Consider the following 20,205-nt stretch of genomic DNA (forward strand, 5'->3'; position numbering starts at 1 on the left):
AACCGTAGAAGTAGAGAAATACGTGCCTCAAGAAAAGAGGGGGGGGGGGGGGGGTGACAGATGGCTGGGTGGTGTCCGTGAGGGGAGGGGAAGAGTGGTGGATCAGGACCCCTTCAGAAGCCCTCTCCAAACACAGACACACACACACTGTATTCTGGCAACAAAGAGATGAAAGTGAGGGAAAAAGCTGTGTCCGGTCCTTAGGGCGATGGAGACTAGTACAATTTGTACACACACACACACACACACACATACTGTACACACAGCACTCACAGCACCTCTCAGAAAGAGTGTAGCTGCATTCCACTCAGAAGCAGAATGAATCCCTGCAGCTTTAAGCTTTATACTCACTCAAGGAAAACACACACACACCTTCTCTCTCTCACACACCCACACACACACACACAAACTCACTCACTGACACCTACAAACACACACACCAGATTCATGGCATATTTCATCACACACAATGCTTGTTTTCTCTCATTCTTCCTCCTGTGTCTTCAAGATGCCGTTTCCCCTCCTTAGCTGACAGGAACACACCTGTCCCCACACACCCACCCACACACTCCTTGTCGCTACGCTAACAGGAACACACCTGTCCTTGTCGCTACGCTAACAGGAACACACCTGTCCTTGTCGCTACGCTAACAGGAACACACCTGTCCTTGTCGCTATGCTAACAGGAACACACCTGTCTTTGTCGCTACGCTAACAGGAACACAGCTGTCCATGTCATTACGCTACGCTAACAGGAACACACCTGTCCTTGTGGCTACACTAACAGGAACACAGCTGTCCTTGCCACTACGCTACGCTAACAGGAACATACCTGTCCTTGTCGCTATGCTAACAGGAACACAACTATCCTTGTCGCTACGCTAACAGGAACACACCTGTTCTTGTCGCTACACTAACAGGAAGACCCCTGTCCTTGTCGCTACGCTAACAGGAACACACCTGTCCTTGTCGCTACGCTAACAGGAACACACCTGTCCTTGTCGCTATGCTAACAGGAAGACCCCTCTCCTTGTCGCTACGCTAACAGGAACACACCTGTCCTTGTCGCTATGCTAACAGGAACACACCTGTCCTTGTCGCTATGCTAACAGGAACACACCTGTCCTTGTCGCTACGCTAACAGGAACACACCTGTCCTTGTCGCTACGCTAACAGGAACACACCTGTCCTTGTCGCTATGCTAACAGGAACACACCTGTACTTGTCGCTACGCTAACAGGAACACACCTGTCCTTGTCACTACGCTAACATGAACACACCTGTCCTTGTCGCTATGCTAACAGGAACACACCTGTCCTTGTCGCTACGCTAACAGGAACACACCTGTCCTTGTCACTATGCTAACAGGAACACACCTGTACTTGTCACTATGCTAACATGAACACACCTGTCCTTGTCACTATGCTAACAGGAACACACCTGTACTTGTCGCTACGCTAACAGGAACACACCTGTCCTTGTCACTACGCTAACATGAACACACCTGTCCTTGTCGCTATGCTAACAGGAACACACCTGTCCTTGTCGCTACGCTAACAGGAACACACCTGTCCTTGTCGCTACGCTAACAGGAACACACCTGTACTTGTCGCTATGCTAATAGGAACACACCTGTCCTTGTCGCTACGCTAACAGGAACACACCTGTCCTTGTCGCTATGCTAACAGGAACACACCTGTCCTTGTCGCTACGCTAACAGGAACACACCTGTCCTTGTCGCTACGCTAACAGGAACACACCTGTCCTTGTCGCTACGCTAACAGGAACACACCTGTCCTTGTCGCTACGCTAACAGGAACACACCTGTCCTTGTCGCTATGCTAACAGGAACACACCTGTCCTTGTCGCTATGCTAACAGGAACACACCTGTCCTTGTCGCTACGCTAACAGGAACACACCTGTCCTTGTCGCTACGCTAACAGGAACACACCTGTCCTTGTCGCTATGCTAACAGGAACACACCTGTACTTGTCGCTACGCTAACAGGAACACACCTGTCCTTGTCACTACGCTAACATGAACACACCTGTCCTTGTCGCTATGCTAACAGGAACACACCTGTCCTTGTCGCTACGCTAACAGGAACACACCTGTCCTTGTCACTATGCTAACAGGAACACACCTGTCCTTGTCACTATGCTAACAGGAACACACCTGTACTTGTCACTATGCTAACATGAACACACCTGTCCTTGTCACTATGCTAACAGGAACACACCTGTACTTGTCGCTACGCTAACAGGAACACACCTGTCCTTGTCACTACGCTAACATGAACACACCTGTCCTTGTCGCTATGCTAACAGGAACACACCTGTCCTTGTCGCTACGCTAACAGGAACACACCTGTCCTTGTCGCTACGCTAACAGGAACACACCTGTCCTTGGCGCTACGCTAACAGGAACACACCTGTACTTGTCGCTATGCTAATAGGAACACACCTGTCCTTGTCGCTACGCTAACAGGAACAAACCTGTCCTGTCGTTATGCTAACAGGAACACACCTGTCCTTGGCGCTACGCTAACAGGAACGCACCTGTCCTTGTCACTATGCTAACAGGAACACACCTGTCCTTGTCGCTACGCTAACAGGAACACACCTGTACTTGTCACTACGCTATGCCTGTCGCTGCTGCCAGACAGCAGGCTGCTCTCTCTATACAATTCAAGTCATCACTTTCACTCCACCTGCTTCTTCGAGAGAAAGAGTGCAAGAGTGAGAAAGAGAGATAGTGAGTGATAGAGAGAGCGACCCTGACATCTTACTCTAGAGTAGAGGATTGACGATGAGTGGAAAGACAGGGAGATGTAAGAGAGAAGAGGGAGGGAGTCCTCTCTCTTCCCTTCTTCTCTTAACTGGTTGACTGGTTAGCTGACTGGTTGACTGGTTATCTGGCTGACTGACTGTCTGGCTGACTGGTTAGCTGGATGGTTGACTGGTTATCTGGCTGACTGACTGGCTGGTTCACTGGTTAGCTGGCTGGCTGACTGGCTGGTTGACTAGCTGTTTGACTGGCTGGTTGACGTCACTTTAACTAGAACAAGGTCGTTAGGATTCAGTATCTCCACGGGATGCACTGTCCTCTGATGTCCCCAGCAATGCGCACGCCTCAAACAGCTCATCATCAGACATGTCCAGACCCCCTCTGTGATAACCCCCCACCTCCTCCCCACCTCCTCTCCCACCTCCTCCCCTCGTCTGCGTGTGTGTGTGTGTGCTTGCTTGCACATGTAAGCACACGTGCATGACTGCTTGATCCTGTAGTCGTCCTGTGTGCCTTCAAACCCTCAGTCTGTTCCTCCTCCCTCCTCCTCCTCCTCCTGCCTCCTATCTGTGAGGGAACCTCCTCATCTCCATCTTCCTCTCTGATGTCCTACCAATCACTGTTCAACACACAAACACACGCACCACCAGTGTGTAACTGGCAGGCTGTGTAACTGTCAAAACCAAAAGGTCATCGGTGTGTAATAAGAAGGCCATGCGTGTGACTGACTACAGGACATGCTTAACAACATGCACATTGCCTGTTTACATGCTGAGAGTCATGTGGTACCCTATCAGATGAGTTAAGAGGTTATGCCTGTTTCTTCTGAAGTCATCTGCCTACAGGAAAGGGCCGCGCCCACACACACACGCGCACACACACACACACACACACACACATTCAGGCCTGTAGTTGGTATAAAGTCATGTGCAGGTCCACGTGTGTCTAATACATACGGATATAGTTTCCTTGTGACCTTCAGTAACTGATGGAGCTGTGGAGGTTGTGGACGACCCTGACCTGACCGCTGAACCCTGACCACATGCCATTCTCCTCCACACATCCCTGACCCCTGACCACATGCCATGTTCCTCCACACATTCCCGACCCCTGAACCCTGACCACATGCCATGTTCCTCCACACATCCCTGACCCCTGAACCCTGACCACATGCCATTCTCCTCCACACATCCCTGAACCCTGACCACAGGCCATGTTCCTCCACACATCCCCGCTGGAGGACGAACACTGTTTTGGTGGCCGTTGTATTGGAGGGTCCCGGCGCTCCCATACCAGGGTCCCAACATGGGCGTGGTGTGTGGGCGTGGTGGTGTGTAGGCGTGGTGTGTAGGCGTGGCGTGTGGGCGTGGTGTGTAGGCATGGCGTGTGGGCGTGGCGTGGTGTGGGCGTGGCGTGTGGGCGTGGTGTGTGGGCGTAGTGTGGGCGTGGCGTGTGGGCGTGGCGTGGGCGTGGTGTGTGGGCGTAGCAGGCATGCTGAAGGGCTGTGATGAGTCACAGCTGGAGGTCAAACGTCCTCTCTAAAGATGAAGCTTTGTACCCTCAGTTTTGATATGCTGGTGGTCTGGCGCAGCCATCGTACCCTTCTGAGTGCTTCTCTTCCTCCTCCTCCTCCTCCCCTACCACCATCTCTTCCTTCACCTCTCCTCCTTCCTCCTCCTCTACCACCATCTCCTCCTTTACCTCTCCTCCTCATCCTCCTCCTCCCTCCTCCCTCCTCCTCCTCTACCACCATTTCCTCCTTCACCCCGTCCTCCTCCCCCTCTTACTTCATCTCCACCACCATCTCCACCTCCTACTCCTCCCCCTCTACCACCAGCTCCTCCTTCACCTCCTCCTCTACCACCACCTCATCCAACTCCTCCTCTCTCCTCCACCTCCCCCTCCTCTCTCCTCCTCCCCTCCTCCTCCTCCTCCTCCTCCTCCTTCATCACAATCTGCTCACATCTCCTTGCTCACACAGAGAACCAAACAAGCTTTACACTCTATAAAAACTTATGAGACTTGTATTTTTATCTCTCTAGTCTGAACTTCCCAGACACAATAACTATGTTCTTCTCTCTAGTATCTTGCACTTAACACATGTAGCAATACCTATAGGATGGGAAATATGTGATTCACCAGTATTTGTTAAGTAAAATATTCATTTTATTGTTGGTTATTGTTCCATTTTGTACAAAGTATATCCTCTGTACAGTTAAAATATTATGACAACCGAAGTCTTTTAGATAAACATTATTTATTTTTACCGTTTTGTAATTTAGACACTCTACTGTAGATCCTTCATGGCCAGACTTACTGTAAGTGCCTCTTGGTATAATGTATTACAATATATTGAGATAATTAGAAACTGTCACTAGCAGAACAGTGTTGATGTTGTAATGTGAGTATGTTTAAATAATATGATCTACCGGTGCTGTGGTACATTCGTCTTTTGTCTGGTTGTGTTTTACTCTGTGCTGCCTCAGCCTCAACTCCGCCTCCAGGCCTCCCATATTAGGGGAGGTAGGGGGTGGAGCTAGGAGAGGGGGTGGAGCTAGGAGGAAGAAGGTGGAGTTAGGAGAGGGGGTGGAGCTAGGAGAGGGGGTGGAGCTAGGAGGATTAAGGTGGAGCTAGGAGAGGGGGTGGACCTAGGAGGAAGAAGGTGGAGCTAGGAGATGGGGTGGAGCTAGGAGGAAGAAGGTGGAGCTATGAGAGGGGGTGGAGCTATGATGGGGATGGTCTGGTGGACCTAAGAGGGGGGCGGGTACCGTGACATCATCTTGCAGTAAATGGGAAGTACACGCATGCGGACAAGCCCCTTTTTGGGTGAAAACGAGGCGGGACCAGGGCGGGTCTTGCCGCCCATTTGAACTTGCCGCCGTTCATATTCAAAGTAGCTCACCCTAAAAGGGGCAATAGCCATAACCACGGCATGAAACACTCCCGGATCATTGCTCTGGTCTATAAGGAAGTGAGGAGAGAGGAAGCAAGGGCACCAATGAGACAAGATTGGGGTTCTATCTAGGTTGGATAGTAGGTTTAGAGATGTAACGGTATGAAAATTTGACATCATGATTATAGTGACCAAAATGATCACGTTTATCGTGATTTTTGCGGTATTAAAATGTGCTGAATCTGTTCAAAAACTACTGATGGAGACATTGAAATTGTTTCCCCAAGTTTTATATTGAAAACCACAAATACAATTTGCAGCACTATGCACTTTTTTTGGGCATAAACATTAAAAGAATGAATCTTGGAGACTGTTGCCAACTTTGATGCTGGACAGTATTTACAATGAGTTTTTAAAAGTGCGGAAATAAAACGGTTTTAATGATAATTTTATCACAATAAAATGAATCGAATTTGATCATTGTTTATCATCATACCGGTTATCATTACATCCCTAGTTGGGTTGCTGCGAGTACCACAGTTTGATTAAAACTTTCCAACAGAAGTGGCAGAAACGAAAGTTAAGGAAGGAAGTGCCTTCAGCACTAGACTATGCTCTTAGTCACTTGTTTTAGAGAGACGATGCACTTGTGAGTTCTGGCAAGTAGTACATTGTCTCTTCCTACGTTAAATGCAATTATTGTTAGTTGCTTTGGATAAAAGCGTCTGCTAAATGACTGTAATGTAATGTAAAGTAGCTGTTAGCTGTGTTACCAGGAAGTAGCTGTTAGCTGAGCTACCAGGAAGTAGCTGTTAACTGAGCTACCAGGAAGCAGCTGTTAGCTGAGTTACCAGGAAGTAGCTGTTAACTGAGTTACCAGGAAGTAGCTGTTAGCTGTGTTACCAGGAAGTAGCTGTTAGCTGAGCTACTAGGAAGCAGCTGTGCATGAAGAGAGGAGGTTGGACAGAGAGAGAACGGTTACGTAAGGGGGATTGAGGACTGAGGGGATGACTCATTAGTTGGGGATTTGTCTGAAAGCTGTAGATTCCTTCACCGTTCACAGGACCGACTCTGGGTGAGGAGAGGCTTTACAGAGCTCAGCCTGCGGTCTGCATGCCTGAGGAGCATCACACTGAAGACCAGGCCTAGCCAATCACACTGAAGACCAGGCCTAGCCAATCACACTGAAGACCAGGCCTAGCCAATCACACTGAAGACCAGGCCTAGCCAATCACACTGAAGACAAGGCCCTGCCAATCACACTGAAGACCAGGCCTAGCCAATCACACTGAAGACCAGGCCCTGCCAATCACACTGAAGACCAGGCCAGGCCAATCACACTGAAGACCAGGCCTAGCCAATCACACTGAAGACCAGGCCTAGCCAATCACACTGAAGACCAGGCCCTGCCAATCACACTGAAGACCAGGCCCTGCCAGTGCCTCCAGCCAGAGCGTGCTTGTGTGTGTGTGTATGTGTGTGTGCACGTGCGTATGCGTGTGTGTGTGCCCGCTCTGTATACTAAAGCATCTGCATCATCTACCAGTATGTGTAACACAAGTCATGGCCATTCAGCTAAGAGGATCCGCTAAGCCTCGGCACTTTCACAGGGTTGACCTATGACCCCTATGCTCCTCACCTCTGACCCCTGGAGCCCCTACTTCCTCCATGTAATCTGACGGGTGAGGGAGGGGTGAATGCTACTGGCTGAATGCAGGGTGGGTGTTGGCATTAAGTTGTGAACAAGGAGATTTGATTGACCTTGTGACTTGGTTCACAGCTCCCACCTCACCTTGTGACCTGTGATTACTGCTCTACAAAGAAGGGCTAACTGGTTTGCTGTTGTGAGGTCGGCTGTCAGAGACATTAGGGAAAGACATTCTGGGTAAGCCAGAGGTATTTATCTATATAATGTTACATTGTGACATACACTTATAACAGCACACATGACAACACAAATGTGCACAAATGTGGACTCAGACTAACTATACAATTGATTCCTGACACTGAGGTTTTCTTTTTACATTAACTGACGGTTTCACATCCCTTGCATTCAAAACTCATAGCTTGTGATTTAACGTTCATAAACAAAGAAATGTGAGTTAGAAATGTGAGTTTCCAGCCCACAGCGAGAGTGTGCTTGGACATCAACAGGATGAGCTGTGAATACATGTTGTCATGCTAGAACACCAACAGGATGAGCACACACACACACGAAATGGCTGGAGCATCCACCGATGAAATTTCTCTCTGCTCTTAACCCATCCCAACATCCTTATCCCAAGGGCAGCTGGGAGCAGACGGTAGGCAGCGCGCATGGGCGGCGCCCGGGGACCAATCCAACTGCTCCTGTCCGTCTTCGTCAGGGATGGACAGCGTCAGGGATCTGCTCTTCGGCATGTTTTTCATATTAGGTTCTTTATGGGGGAAACCCTTGCGAACACAGAGAAAGGCCCCAAGACCTTCTTGCTGTGAGGCGACAGTACTAGGTACTAGGCACCATGCAGCAGATGTTGTCATGCTAGGACACCAACAGGACGGCCTGTGGATAGGTGTTGCCTGGAGGCACAGAACACAGCTGAGAGACGGCTTTCTCTGCTCATCAGCAGACCTCTATGCTTGGCCGGACCAGACCAAAGCCCTAGACCTAGCCCTAAACCTAGTCTTAGCCCTAACCCTAAACCCAACCTTAGTCTTAACCTAACTTGAGAGACAGCGAAAGAGATTGATCTGTAAAAAACCAAAGCACATACTATACTGTCTGTCCCAAGCATAAGCAGACACATGCGAAACAATGTCAAACATTGTGACAGTGAGAGAAATTCTCATTCTGTTGTTTTGAACTATGGGCAAGCAGAATGTGACTGTTGATGCTCGTCCTGTCACAGTGAGCAAACATCAGTTCTGTTCCTTCAGAGCAGTGCCTCCTATTGTCATTAAAGGTGGGCTGGTCCGGGATGATGTAGGTGATTATCTTGGTTTTCTTGGCATTTAGCTTAAGACCAACCTTGGCACACTCTGTCTCCACTCTGGTCAAGAGCTACTGTGCTTGCTCTACATGGTCAGATAGCAGGCTGATGTCATCCGCGAGGTCCAGGTCCATTAGGACTACAGCAGGGAGTCATCTAGGGAAGCAATTCATTAACCCCCCCCGCCAGGAAGTCAAACTCCTCGCTGTTGTCTGGGGTCACCACCTTGGCTCTTGTACATGTCTGGGGTCACCACCTTGGCTCTTGTACATGTCTGGGGTCACCACCTTGGCTCTTGTACATGTCTGGGGTCACCACCTTGGCTCTTGTACCCGTGTACAGAATGTTAATTTCCATCGTCTCTAGAAACCGGGGTGGACAAAATGCTAATTTGAAAATGTGAGGTGAGGATGCGTCTCCCTCGTAGCGGTTACGTCCCAGGGTGCATCACCTGAGCGCAGTCCCTCGGAGGCCACTCCTGCTACAGTAGATCCTCCCCATACCCTTCTGTTTGAAAGGAGGGAGGAGGTGCCTCTTCCTAACCTGCTGGCCATGACTGGTGGAGCAGAGCTGTTTGATGACATACAGGACAGAACAGAAAGGGACAGAACGGGACAGGACAGAACAGAACGGGACAGGACAGGACAAGACAGAACAGAACAGAACAGAACAGAACAGAACAGAACAGGACAGGACAGGACAGGACAAGACAAGACAGAACAGGACAAGACAGTTCACAGTGTTCCAGAGGGGTGTGTCAACACAGCCATGGCTACACACACACAGAACACACAGAGCCAGACAGCTGTGTTTGCCCACGATCTGTGATAGGGGTCAGACTGACACGCTACACACACACCATTAGTTATCTCTCGTCCAGATCATATGACCAAAGAAAAACTTGAAAAATTGCTCTACAGTGAGGCAGTATGCTCTTCACTTCACTCTCTCTGCTGTCTGCAGCAACACCACGACCTCCCAGAGGCTGATTCTCCTCTGCTATGTGAGGGTCAGGGTTAGTAAGGGTCAGGGTTAGTAAGGGTCAGGGTTAGTAAGGATCAGGGTTAGTGAGGGTTAGTAAGGGTCAGGGTTAGTGAGGGTTAGTGAGGGTCAGGGTTAGTAAGGGTCAGGGTTAGTAAGGGTCAGGGTTAGTGAGGGTTAGTAAGGGTCAGGGTTAGTAAGGGTCAGGGTTAGTAAGGGTCAGGGTTAGTAAGGGTCAAGGTTAGTAAGGGTCAGGGTTAGTGAGGGTCAGGGTTAGTAAGGGTCAGGGTTAGTGAGGGTCAGGGTTAGTAAGGGTCAGGGTTAGTGAGGGTCAGGGTTAGTGAGGGTCAGGGTTAGTAAGGGTCAGGGTTAGTGAGGGTCAGGGTTAGTGAGGGTCAGGGTTAGTAAGGGTCAGGGTTAGTAAGGGTCAAGGCTAGTAAGGGTCAGGGTTAGTAAGGGTCAGGGTTAGTAAGGGTCAGGGTTAGTGAGGGTCAGGGTTAGTGAGGGTCAGGGTTAGTAAGGGTCAGGGTTAGTGAGGGTCAGGGTTAGTAAGGGTCAGGGTTAGTGAGGGTTAGTAAGGGTCAGGGTTAGTGAGGGTCAGGGTTAGTGAGGGTCAGGGTTAGTGAGGGTTAGTAAGGGTCAGGGTTAGTAAGGGTCAGGTTAGTAAGGGTCAGGGTTAGTAAGGGTCAGGGTGAGTGAGGGTCAGGGTTAGTGAGGGTCAGGGTTAGTAAGGGTCAGGGTTAGTAAGGGTCAGGGTTAGTGAGGGTCAGGGTTAGTAAGGGTCAGGGTTAGTGAGGGTCAGGGTTAGTAAGGGTCAAGGTTAGTGAGGGTTAGTGAGGGTCAGGGTTAGTAAGGGTCAGGGTTAGTGAGGGTCAGGGTTAGTGAGGGTCAGGGTTAGTAAGGGTCAGGTTAGTAAGGGTCAGGGTTAGTAAGGGTCAGGGTGAGTGAGGGTCAGGGTTAGTGAGGGTCAGGGTTAGTAAGGGTCAGGGTTAGTGAGGGTCAGGGTTAGTAAGGGTCAGGTTAGTGAGGGTCAGGGTTAGTAAGGGTCAGGGTTAGTAAGGGTCAGGGTTAGTAAGGGTCAGGGTTAGTGAGGGTCAGGGTTAGTAAGGGTCAGGGTTAGTGAGGGTCAGGGATAGTAAGGGTCAGGGTTAGTGAGGGTTAGTAAGGGTCAGGGTTAGTGAGGGTCAGGGTTAGTAAGGGTCAGGGTTAGTGAGGGTCAGGGTTAGTAAGGGTCAGGGTTAGTAAGGGTCAGGGTTAGTAAGGGTCAGGGTTAGTGAGGGTCAGGGTTAGTAAGGGTCAGGGTTAGTAAGGGTCAGGGTTAGTAAGGGTCAGGGTTAGTGAGGGTCAGGGTTAGTAAGGGTCAGGGTTAGTAAGGGTCAAGGTTAGTGAGGGTCAGGGTTAGTAAGGGTCAGGGTTAGTAAGGGTCAGGGTTAGTGAGGGTCAGGGTTAGTGAGGGTAAGTAAGGGTCAGGGTTAGTGAGGGTCAAGGTTAGTAAGGGTCAGGGTTAGTAAGGGTCAGGGTTAGTGAGGGTTAGTAAGAGTCAGGGTTAGTAAGGGTCAGGGTTAGTAAGGGTCAGGGTTAGTAAGGGTCAGGGTTAGTGAGGGTCAGGGTTAGTAAGGGTCAGGGTTAGTGAGGGTCAGGGTTAGTAAGGGTCAGGGTTAGTGAGGGTCAGGGTTAGTAAGGGTCAGGGTTAGTAAGGGTCAGGGTTAGTGAGGGTCAGGGTTAGTAAGGGTCAGGGTTAGTAAGGGTCAGGGTGAGTGAGGGTCAGGGTTAGTAAGGGTCAGGGTTAGTGAGGGTCAGGGTTAGTAAGGGTCAGGGTTAGTGAGGGTCAAGGTTAGTAAGGGTCAGGGTTAGTAAGGGTCAGGGTTAGTGAGGGTTAGTAAGGGTCAGGGTTAGTGAGGGTCAGGGTTAGTGAGGGTCAGGGTTAGTGAGGGTCAGGGTTAGTGAGGGTCAAGGTTAGTAAGGGTCAGGGTTAGTAAGGGTCAGGGTTAGTGAGGGTTAGTAAGAGTCAGGGTTAGTAAGGGTCAGGGTTAGTAAGGGTCAGGGTTAGTAAGGGTCAGGGTTAGTGAGGGTCAGGGTTAGTAAGGGTCAGGGTTAGTGAGGGTCAGGGTTAGTAAGGGTCAGGGTTAGTGAGGGTCAGGGTTAGTAAGGGTCAGGGTTAGTAAGGGTCAGGGTTAGTGAGGGTCAGGGTTAGTAAGGGTCAGGGTTAGTAAGGGTCAGGGTGAGTGAGGGTCAGGGTTAGTAAGGGTCAGGGTTAGTGAGGGTCAGGGTTAGTAAGGGTCAGGGTTAGTGAGGGTCAAGGTTAGTAAGGGTCAGGGTTAGTAAGGGTCAGGGTTAGTGAGGGTTAGTAAGGGTCAGGGTTAGTGAGGGTCAGGGTTAGTGAGGGTCAGGGTTAGTAAGGGTCAGGGTTAGTGAGGGTCAAGGTTAGTAAGGGTCAGGGTTAGTAAGGGTCAGGGTTAGTAAGGGTCAGGGTTAGTGAGGGTCAGGGTTAGTAAGGGTCAGGGTTAGTGAGGGTCAGGGATAGTAAGGGTCAGGGTTAGTGAGGGTTAGTAAGGGTCAGGGTTAGTGAGGGTCAGGGTTAGTAAGGGTCAGGGTGAGTGAGGGTCAGGGTGAGTGAGGGTCAGGGTTAGTAAGGGTCAGGGTGAGTGAGGGTCAGGGTTAGTGAGGGTCAGGGTTAGTAAGGGTCAGGGTTAGTAAGGGTCAGGGTTAGTGAGGGTCAGGGTTAGTAAGGGTCAGGGTTAGTAAGGGTCAGGGTTAGTGAGGGTCAGGGTTAGTGAGGGTCAGGGTTAGTAAGGGTCAGGGTTAGTGAGGGTCAGGGATAGTAAGGGTCAGGGTTAGTGAGGGTTAGTAAGGGTCAGGGTTAGTGAGGGTCAGGGTTAGTAAGGGTCAGGGTGAGTGAGGGTCAGGGTTAGTAAGGGTCAGGGTGAGTGAGGGTCAGGGTTAGTGAGGGTCAGGGTTAGTAAGGGTCAGGGTTAGTAAGGGTCAGGGTTAGTGAGGGTCAGGGTTAGTAAGGGTCAGGGTTAGTAAGGGTCAGGGTTAGTGAGGGTCAGGGTTAGTGAGGGTCAGGTTAGTGAGGGTCAGGGTTAGTGAGGGTCAGGGTTAGTGAGGGTCAAGGTTAGTAAGGGTCAGGGTTAGTGAGGGTCAGGGTTAGTGAGGGTCAGGGTTAGTAAGGGTCAGGGTTAGTGAGGGTCAGGGTTAGTAAGGGTCAGGGTTAGTGAGGGTCAGGGTTAGTGAGGGTCAGGGTTAGTAAGGGTCAGGGTTAGTGAGGGTCAAGGTTAGTAAGGGTCAGGGTTAGTGAGGGTCAGGGTTAGTGAGGGTCAGGGTTAGTAAGGGTCAGGGTTAGTGAGGGTCAGGGTTAGTGAGGGTCAAGGTTAGTAAGGGTCAGGGTTAGTGAGGGTCAGGGTTAGTAAGGGTCAGGGTTAGTAAGGGTCAGGGTTAGTGAGGGTCAGGGTTAGTAAGGGTCAGGGTTAGTAAGGGTCAGGGTTAGTAAGGGTCAGGGTTAGTGAGGGTCAGGGTTAGTAAGGGTCAGGGTTAGTAAGGGTCAAGGTTAGTGAGGGTCAGGGTTAGTAAGGGTCAGGGTTAGTAAGGGTCAGGGTTAGTAAGGGTCAGGTTAGTGAGGGTCAGGGTTAGTGAGGGTCAAGGTTAGTGAGGGTCAGGGTTAGTAAGGGTCAGGGTTAGTAAGGGTCAGGGTTAGTGAGGGTCAGGGTTAGTGAGGGTAAGTAAGGGTCAGGGTTAGTGAGGGTCAAGGTTAGTAAGGGTCAGGGTTAGTAAGGGTCAGGGTTAGTGAGGGTTAGTAAGAGTCAGGGTTAGTAAGGGTCAGGGTTAGTAAGGGTCAGGGTTAGTAAGGGTCAGGGTTAGTAAGGGTCAGGGTTAGTGAGGGTTAGTAAGAGTCAGGGTTAGTAAGGGTCAGGGTTAGTGAGGGTCAGGGTTAGTAAGGGTCAGGGTTAGTGAGGGTCAGGGTTAGTAAGGGTCAGGGTTAGTGAGGGTCAGGGTTAGTAAGGGTCAGGGTTAGTGAGGGTCAGGGTTAGTGAGGGTCAGGGTTAGTAAGGGTCAGGGTTAGTGAGGGTCAAGGTTAGTAAGGGTCAGGGTGAGTGAGGGTTAAGGTTAGTGAGGGTCAGGGTTAGTGAGGGTCAGGGTTATTAAGGGTCAGGGTTAGTAAGGGTCAGGGTTAGTGAGGGTTAGTAAGGGTCAGGGTTAGTGAGGGTCAGGGTTAGTAAGGGTCAGGGTGAGTGAGGGTCAGGGTGAGTGAGGGTCAGGGTTAGTAAGGGTCAGGGTGAGTGAGGGTCAGGGTTAGTAAGGGTCAGGGTTAGTAAGGGTCAGGGTTAGTGAGGGTCAGGGTTAGTAAGGGTCAGGGTTAGTAAGGGTCAGGGTTAGTGAGGGTCAGGGTTAGTAAGGGTCAGGGTTAGTAAGGGTCAGGGTTAGTGAGGGTCAGGGTTAGTAAGGGTCAGGGTTAGTAAGGGTCAGGGTTAGTAAGGGTCAGGGTTAGTGAGGGTCAGGGTTAGTAAGGGTCAGGGTTAGTAAGGGTCAAGGTTAGTGAGGGTCAGGGTTAGTAAGGGTCAGGGTTAGTAAGGGTCAGGGTTAGTGAGGGTCAGGTTAGTGAGGGTCAAGGTTAGTAAGGGTCAGGGTTAGTAAGGGTCAGGGTTAGTGAGGGTCAGGGTTAGTGAGGGTAAGTAAGGGTCAGGGTTAGTGAGGGTCAAGGTTAGTAAGGGTCAGGGTTAGTAAGGGTCAGGGTTAGTGAGGGTCAAGGTTAGTAAGGGTCAGGGTTAGTGAGGGTCAGGGTTATTAAGGGTCAGGGTTAGTAAGGGTCAGGGTTAGTGAGGGTCAGGGTTAGTGAGGGTCAGGGTTAGTAAGGGTCAGGGTTAGTGAGGGTCAGGGTTAGTAAGGGTTAGTAAGGGTCAGGGTTAGTGAGGGTCAGGGTTAGTGAGGGTCAGGGTTAGTAAGGGTCAAGGTTAGTGAGGGTCAGGGTTAGTGAGGGTCAAGGTTAGTAAGGGTCAGGATTAGTGAGGGTCAGGGTTAGTGAGGGTCAGGGTTAGTAAGGGTCAGGGTTAGTAAGGGTCAGGGTTAGTGAGGGTCAGGGTTAGTGAGGGTCAGGGTTAGTAAGGGTTAGTGAGGGTCAGGGTTAGTGAGGGTCAGGGTTAGTAAGGGTCAGGGTTAGTAAGGGTCAGGGTTAGTGAGGGTTAGTGAGGGTTAGTGAGGGTTAGTAAGGGTCAGGGTTAGTAAGGGTCAGGGTTAGTGAGGGTCAGGGTTAGTGAGGGTCAGGGTTAGTGAGGGTCAGGGTTAGTAAGGGTCAGGGTTAGTGAGGGTCAGGGTTAGTGAGGGTCAGGGTTAGTGAGGGTCAGGGTTAGTAAGGGTCAGGGTTAGTGAGGGTCAAGGTTAGTGAGGGTCAGGGTTAGTGAGGGTCAGGGTTAGTAAGGGTCAGGGTTAGTAAGGGTCAGGGTTAGTGAGGGTCAGGGTTAGTAAGGGTCAGGGTTAGTAAGGGTCAGGGTTAGTGAGGGTCAGGGTTAGTGAGGGTCAGGGTTAGTAAGGGTCAGGGTTAGTAAGGGTCAGGGTTAGTGAGGGTCAGGGTTAGTAAGGGTCAGGGTGAGTGAGGGTCAGGGTTAGTAAGGGTCAGGGTTAGTAAGGGTCAGGGTTAGTAAGGGTCAGGGTGAGTGAGGGTCAGGGTTAGTAAGGGTCAGGGTTAGTGAGGGTCAGGGTTAGTAAGGGTCAGGGTTAGTAAGGGTCAGGGTTAGTGAGGGTCAGGGTTAGTGAGGGTCAGGGTTAGTAAGGGTCAGGGTTAGTGAGGGTTAGTAAGGGTCAGGGTTAGTGAGGGTCAGGGTTAGTAAGGGTCAAGGTTAGTGAGGGTCAGGGTTAGTGAGGGTCAGGGTTAGTGAGGGTCAGGGTTAGTAAGGGTCAGGGTTAGTAAGGGTCAGGGTTAGTGAGGGTCAGGGTTAGTGAGGGTTAGTGAGGGTCAGGGTTAGTGAGGGTCAGGGTTAGTGAGGGTCAGGGTAAGTAAGGGTCAGGGTGAGTGAGGGTCAGGGTTAGTAAGGGTCAGGGTTAGTAAGGGTCAGGGTTAGTGAGGGTCAAGGTTAGTAAGGGTCAGGGTTAGTGAGGGTCAGGGTTAGTGAGGGTAAGTAAGGGTCAGGGTGAGTGAGGGTCAGGGTTAGTAAGGGTCAGGGTTAGTAAGGGTCAGGGTTAGTGAGGGTCAGGGTTAGTAAGGGTCAGGTTAGTGAGGGTCAGGGTTAGTGAGGGTCAGGGTTAGTGAGGGTCAGGGTTAGTGAGGGTCAGGGTTAGTAAGGGTCAGGGTTAGTGAGGGTCAGGGTTAGTGAGGGTCAGGGTTAGTGAGGGTTAGTAAGGGTCAGGGTTAGTGAGGGTCAGGGTTAGTGAGGGTCAGGGTTAGTGAGGGTCAGGGTTAGTAAGGGTCAGGGTTAGTGAGGGTCAGGGTTAGTGAGGGTCAGGGTTAGTGAGGGTTAGTAAGGGTCAGGGTTAGTACGGGTCAGGGTTAGTAAGGGTCAGGGTTAGTGAGGGTCAGGGTTAGTAAGGGTCAGGGTTAGTAAGGGTCAGGGTTAGTAAGGGTCAGGGTTAGTGAGGGTCATGGTTAGTAAGGGTCAGGGTTAGTAAGGGTCAGGGTTAGTAAGGGTCAGGGTTAGTGAGGGTCAGGGTTAGTGAGGGTCAAGGTTAGTGAGGGTCAGGGTTAGTGAGGGTCAGGGTTAGTGAGGGTCAGGGTTAGTAAGGGTCAGGGTTAGTAAGGGTCAGGGTGAGTGAGGGTCAGGGTTAGTAAGGGTCAGGGTTAGTAAGGGTCAGGGTTAGTAAGGGTCAGGGTGAGTGAGGGTCAGGGTTAGTGAGGGTCAGGGTTAGTGAGGGTCAGGTTAGTGAGGGTCAGGTTAGTGAGGGTCAGGGTTAGTAAGGGTCAAGGTTAGTAAGGGTCAGGGTTAGTAAGGGTCAGGGTTAGTAAGGGTCAGGGTTAGTAAGGGTCAGGGTTAGTAAGGGTCAGGGTTAGTAAGGGTCAAGGTTAGTGAGGGTCAGGGTTAGTAAGGGTCAGGGTTAGTGAGGGTCAGGGTTAGTGAGGGTCAGGGTTAGTCAGGGTTAGTGAGGGTCAGGGTTAGTAAGGGTCAGGGTTAGTGAGGGTCAGGGTTAGTAAGGGTCAGGGTTAGTAAGGGTCAGGGTTAGTAAGGGTCAGGGTTAGTCAGGGTTAGTGAGTGTCAGGGTTAGTAAGGGTCAGGGTTAGTAAGGGTCAGGGTTACTGAGGGTCAGGGTTAGTAAGGGTCAGGGTTAGTAAGGGTCAGGGTTAGTAAGGGTCAGGGTTAGTGAGGGTCAGGGTTAGTAAGGGTCAGGGTTAGTAAGGGTCAGGGTTAGTGAGGGTCAGGGTTAGTAAGGGTCAGGGTTAGTGAGGGTCAGGGTTAGTAAGGGTCAGGGTTAGTAAGGGTCAGGCTGCTGGTCCACGGGATCACATTGTATTAAACCTTTATTCATGCAGGGTGTTTCATCAACAACAATGGCCGCGTTTCCTGATAAAGAACCTTCTTAAGGAACCCTTCTTAAGCAACCCTTTGTATGGGAGTTAAGAAGTACTTTGGAGTTAAGTGCTTCTTAAGTTGTTCGGGAAACCCGGCCAATATCTCTTTTGCAAGGGAGCCTATGTAAAGTTCAGACTTATAGCACCCAGGTCCCAGAAATCAAAGAGCTGCAGTGCTATACAGGGCCCCTCCGATGGCCTGGTGAGACTATACAGGGCCCCTCCGATGGCCTGGTGAGACTATACAGGGCCCCTCCGATGGCCTGGTGAGACTATACAGGGCCCCTCCGATGGCCTGGTGAGACTATACAGGGCCCCTCCGATGGCCTGGTGACACCAGCTGTCAGCTGTGATCGCTCAACATGGCCGCTGAAAGTGGGCTACATCTGGTAACCTGGCAACCGGATCTGGTCTGGGACTGGCGAGGCGGGCGGGGGGAGGGGGAGGAGGAGGAGGAGGAGGAGGAGAGGGTGTGGATGAGAGGGAAGCAGAGGAGAGGGAGGAAGGCCAACGGGAGGTGATTGTTGACACAGGAGATCTGCTGACCACACTGAAAAGGGTGCTTCATAAAAGCATTTATGACAGTAGAAGAACGCTGAGTGTCCAGTCAGAATGGCATCATGGTGGTCTGCACAGAGAGAACTGCTTTTCCCACTCTTGTCCTCCGACACACACAATTTCAACATGCCTTCACTACGAACGGATCTATTTTTAAGCCTGCTGGAAAATTAATCATGAATATGATTCTATCGGTTCCCGGAGCCAGGCCGGTTTACACAGTTTATACACTATCACCATGTCAGAAATCTTCCGCGGCTAATCCTGTTCTGTACCATCACCTGGGATTAAATAATCTGATGCTTCCACACAAGGATTATGGTCCATTGCCAGAGAGCACTACACCTCCACAGTGTCAGTGGGCTGAGTATCACAGCAGGGGTAGAGGACCCACACGCAGACTCACAACGCAGGCTGAGACGGTCCAGTAAGGTTTCATCCACAAAATATCCAAGAGGACCACAAGGAGACCGGACTACATGCGGCAACACAAAACCAGCAACAGACAAGGACCAAAGGAACGGGGAAGTAGAACATAACGATGTGATGATCATGATGTATGTTTTTGTTGTCCTGATGTATGTTTTTCTTGTATGTTATGCTTTTAGATTTGACGTTATATGTTTTTAATATTGTACTTCTCTTCTTTTAGGGAACATCTTCCAATGGGACTATGGGTGGAAATTAGCATCTGGTTAAAACCTGGCTAGTTTACAATCTGTTTGTATTGCTAAAATCATATAGTGATTAACTTGCGCTGTCCCTCAGCAAATAAATAAATAAAATAAAATCAACGACAAGCTCACCAGACTCAAGATTCCTTTATTTGTCACGTGTAATGTATGTTTACAGAGAAATGTCGCTGCTGGCTCCAAGATTATGCTCAATATGGATAAAACTTAAATACTCAATTTACATATTGCAAATGTACAAGCTACAAATTTACAAATGACACAATAAGTACCATTTCTATCCAGTATCCAGATGGGGGTGAGATCAGCTGGACACCGGTCTGGATGTGTGGACACAGGGGGGTCTGAAGGGAAAAGGGTTCGGGTAGACAGCCCCACGGCAGCGCTAGGCAGGAAGGACCACCAGCCCTGGGCTCCAGGGAGCGGGGGGGGGGTCAAAGGTCAACGTCCCAATGATTGTCACACACCTGAGTGTGTGAAATTTGTTCTCCGCGTTTGACCCATCCCCTGGGGGAGCGGTGAGCAGCAGTGGTGTGGCGCTCGGGAATCGTTTGGTGATGTAAGCTGTAAGCCCCCCCCCCCGGCTGGTCAGAACACAGGGATGAGAGGCAGCTGGTCAGAACACAGGGATGAGAGGCAGCTGGTCAGAACCCAGGGATGAGAGGCAGCGTAACGAGGGGATTAGCCAGGCCCTCGTTACAGAGGAGGGTCATCCCAGTCCAGCCTCCCTCTGCGTGAACTCAGGTCCCCCTGGGCAGGGATATCTAGTCCGCCTGGTAGACCTCATTAACTGACTCTGAGAGATGCCTCCGCACACACACACACACACGCGCGCGGTCTTATTCACCGAGCCACCGGAAGCGCCGCCTGTCGTCCTGGATCATGCAGGCCGCACGTCACCATGGCGACAGAGAAACGCAGAACGATCTCTCTCCTCCACGTGATCCTGGATCTGTAAACAAGTAGACCCCCCACACACACACACACACAAACACTGTCACACAGGCCAGACCGTCCCTAGCCCACGTACCCTGGGTGGTGTGTGTGTACATGTGTGTGTGCGTGTGTGTTTGAATGATTGATACTGTAAATAACTAACCCAGTGATATAGCCTGGAGGTATACTGATAAATTAGCAGGTGAGGAGCAAAGAGAGAGAGAGAGAGAGAGAGAGGGGGGGGTGGAGAGGGACAGAGAGAGATTTATTCCCTGACATCAAGCCTTATGGCACAGCACAGTAATAGCCTTTCACAGCTGAAACCACTCTGCGTCTCGGTGTGATCACGGCCTTAAGCTCCGGTCGAGTGCAGGATAACCAGGGGTCAGAACACGCGCCCCGCCTCTGAACCTGTTCTCGCGTGACGTTAAGAGTCGGTTCGGTCCTCAAGGCTACTTTTCTGGGGCACAGCAGCACGTGATAGATGTCAACAACTACCCTCTTTACCATAGCCTAAGCACCGTGATTTAATTTAATTTTTACTCTCAGCTCTTGTGGACCAAAACAATTCAAGTAGGCCTAGGCTCCTCTCCGCGCTCTATGTGCCCATGCCGAGTCAGAGCCCCGAGCGGCGTTGCGCAAACCGATCCGACAAGATCCCGAAGGGTGGCGAGGGTTGGACACGCGTCTGATTGAGGTCACTTAGGCTAATTGGAATGTTAGGCTACGGGGAATTGACCCGGGCCGGGGAGGAACTCAACTCCTGAGAAGTAGGCTACTTTGGACCAGTGACGGGATATGGTCAAAGACGTACCTTGGACCAGTGACGGGGTATAGGCTAGTACCTTAGTGACGGGATCTAGGCAGGTACCTCGGACCAGTGACGGGATCCAGGC

At 50.8% G+C, this 20,205-nt stretch overlaps 1 protein-coding gene across 2 annotated transcripts in view; it reads left to right on the forward strand.

Moving 5' to 3' along the window:
* The first annotated feature begins 20,150 nt into the window (after positions 1-20,150).
* Positions 20,151-20,205, forward strand: part of LOC311317171 (solute carrier organic anion transporter family member 1C1-like) — a 42,815-nt gene continuing 42,760 nt past the window's right edge. For both annotated transcript variants that reach the window (XM_084448205.1, XM_084448206.1), the window contains exon 1: positions 20,151-20,205. This exon is cut by the window's right edge and continues 181 nt beyond it. The gene's annotated coding sequence lies outside the window, so the exon portion shown is untranslated.

Source organism: Borostomias antarcticus, assembly GCF_949987555.1.
Source record: "Borostomias antarcticus genome assembly, chromosome: 13".
Classification (NCBI taxonomy): domain Eukaryota; kingdom Metazoa; phylum Chordata; class Actinopteri; order Stomiiformes; family Stomiidae; genus Borostomias; species Borostomias antarcticus.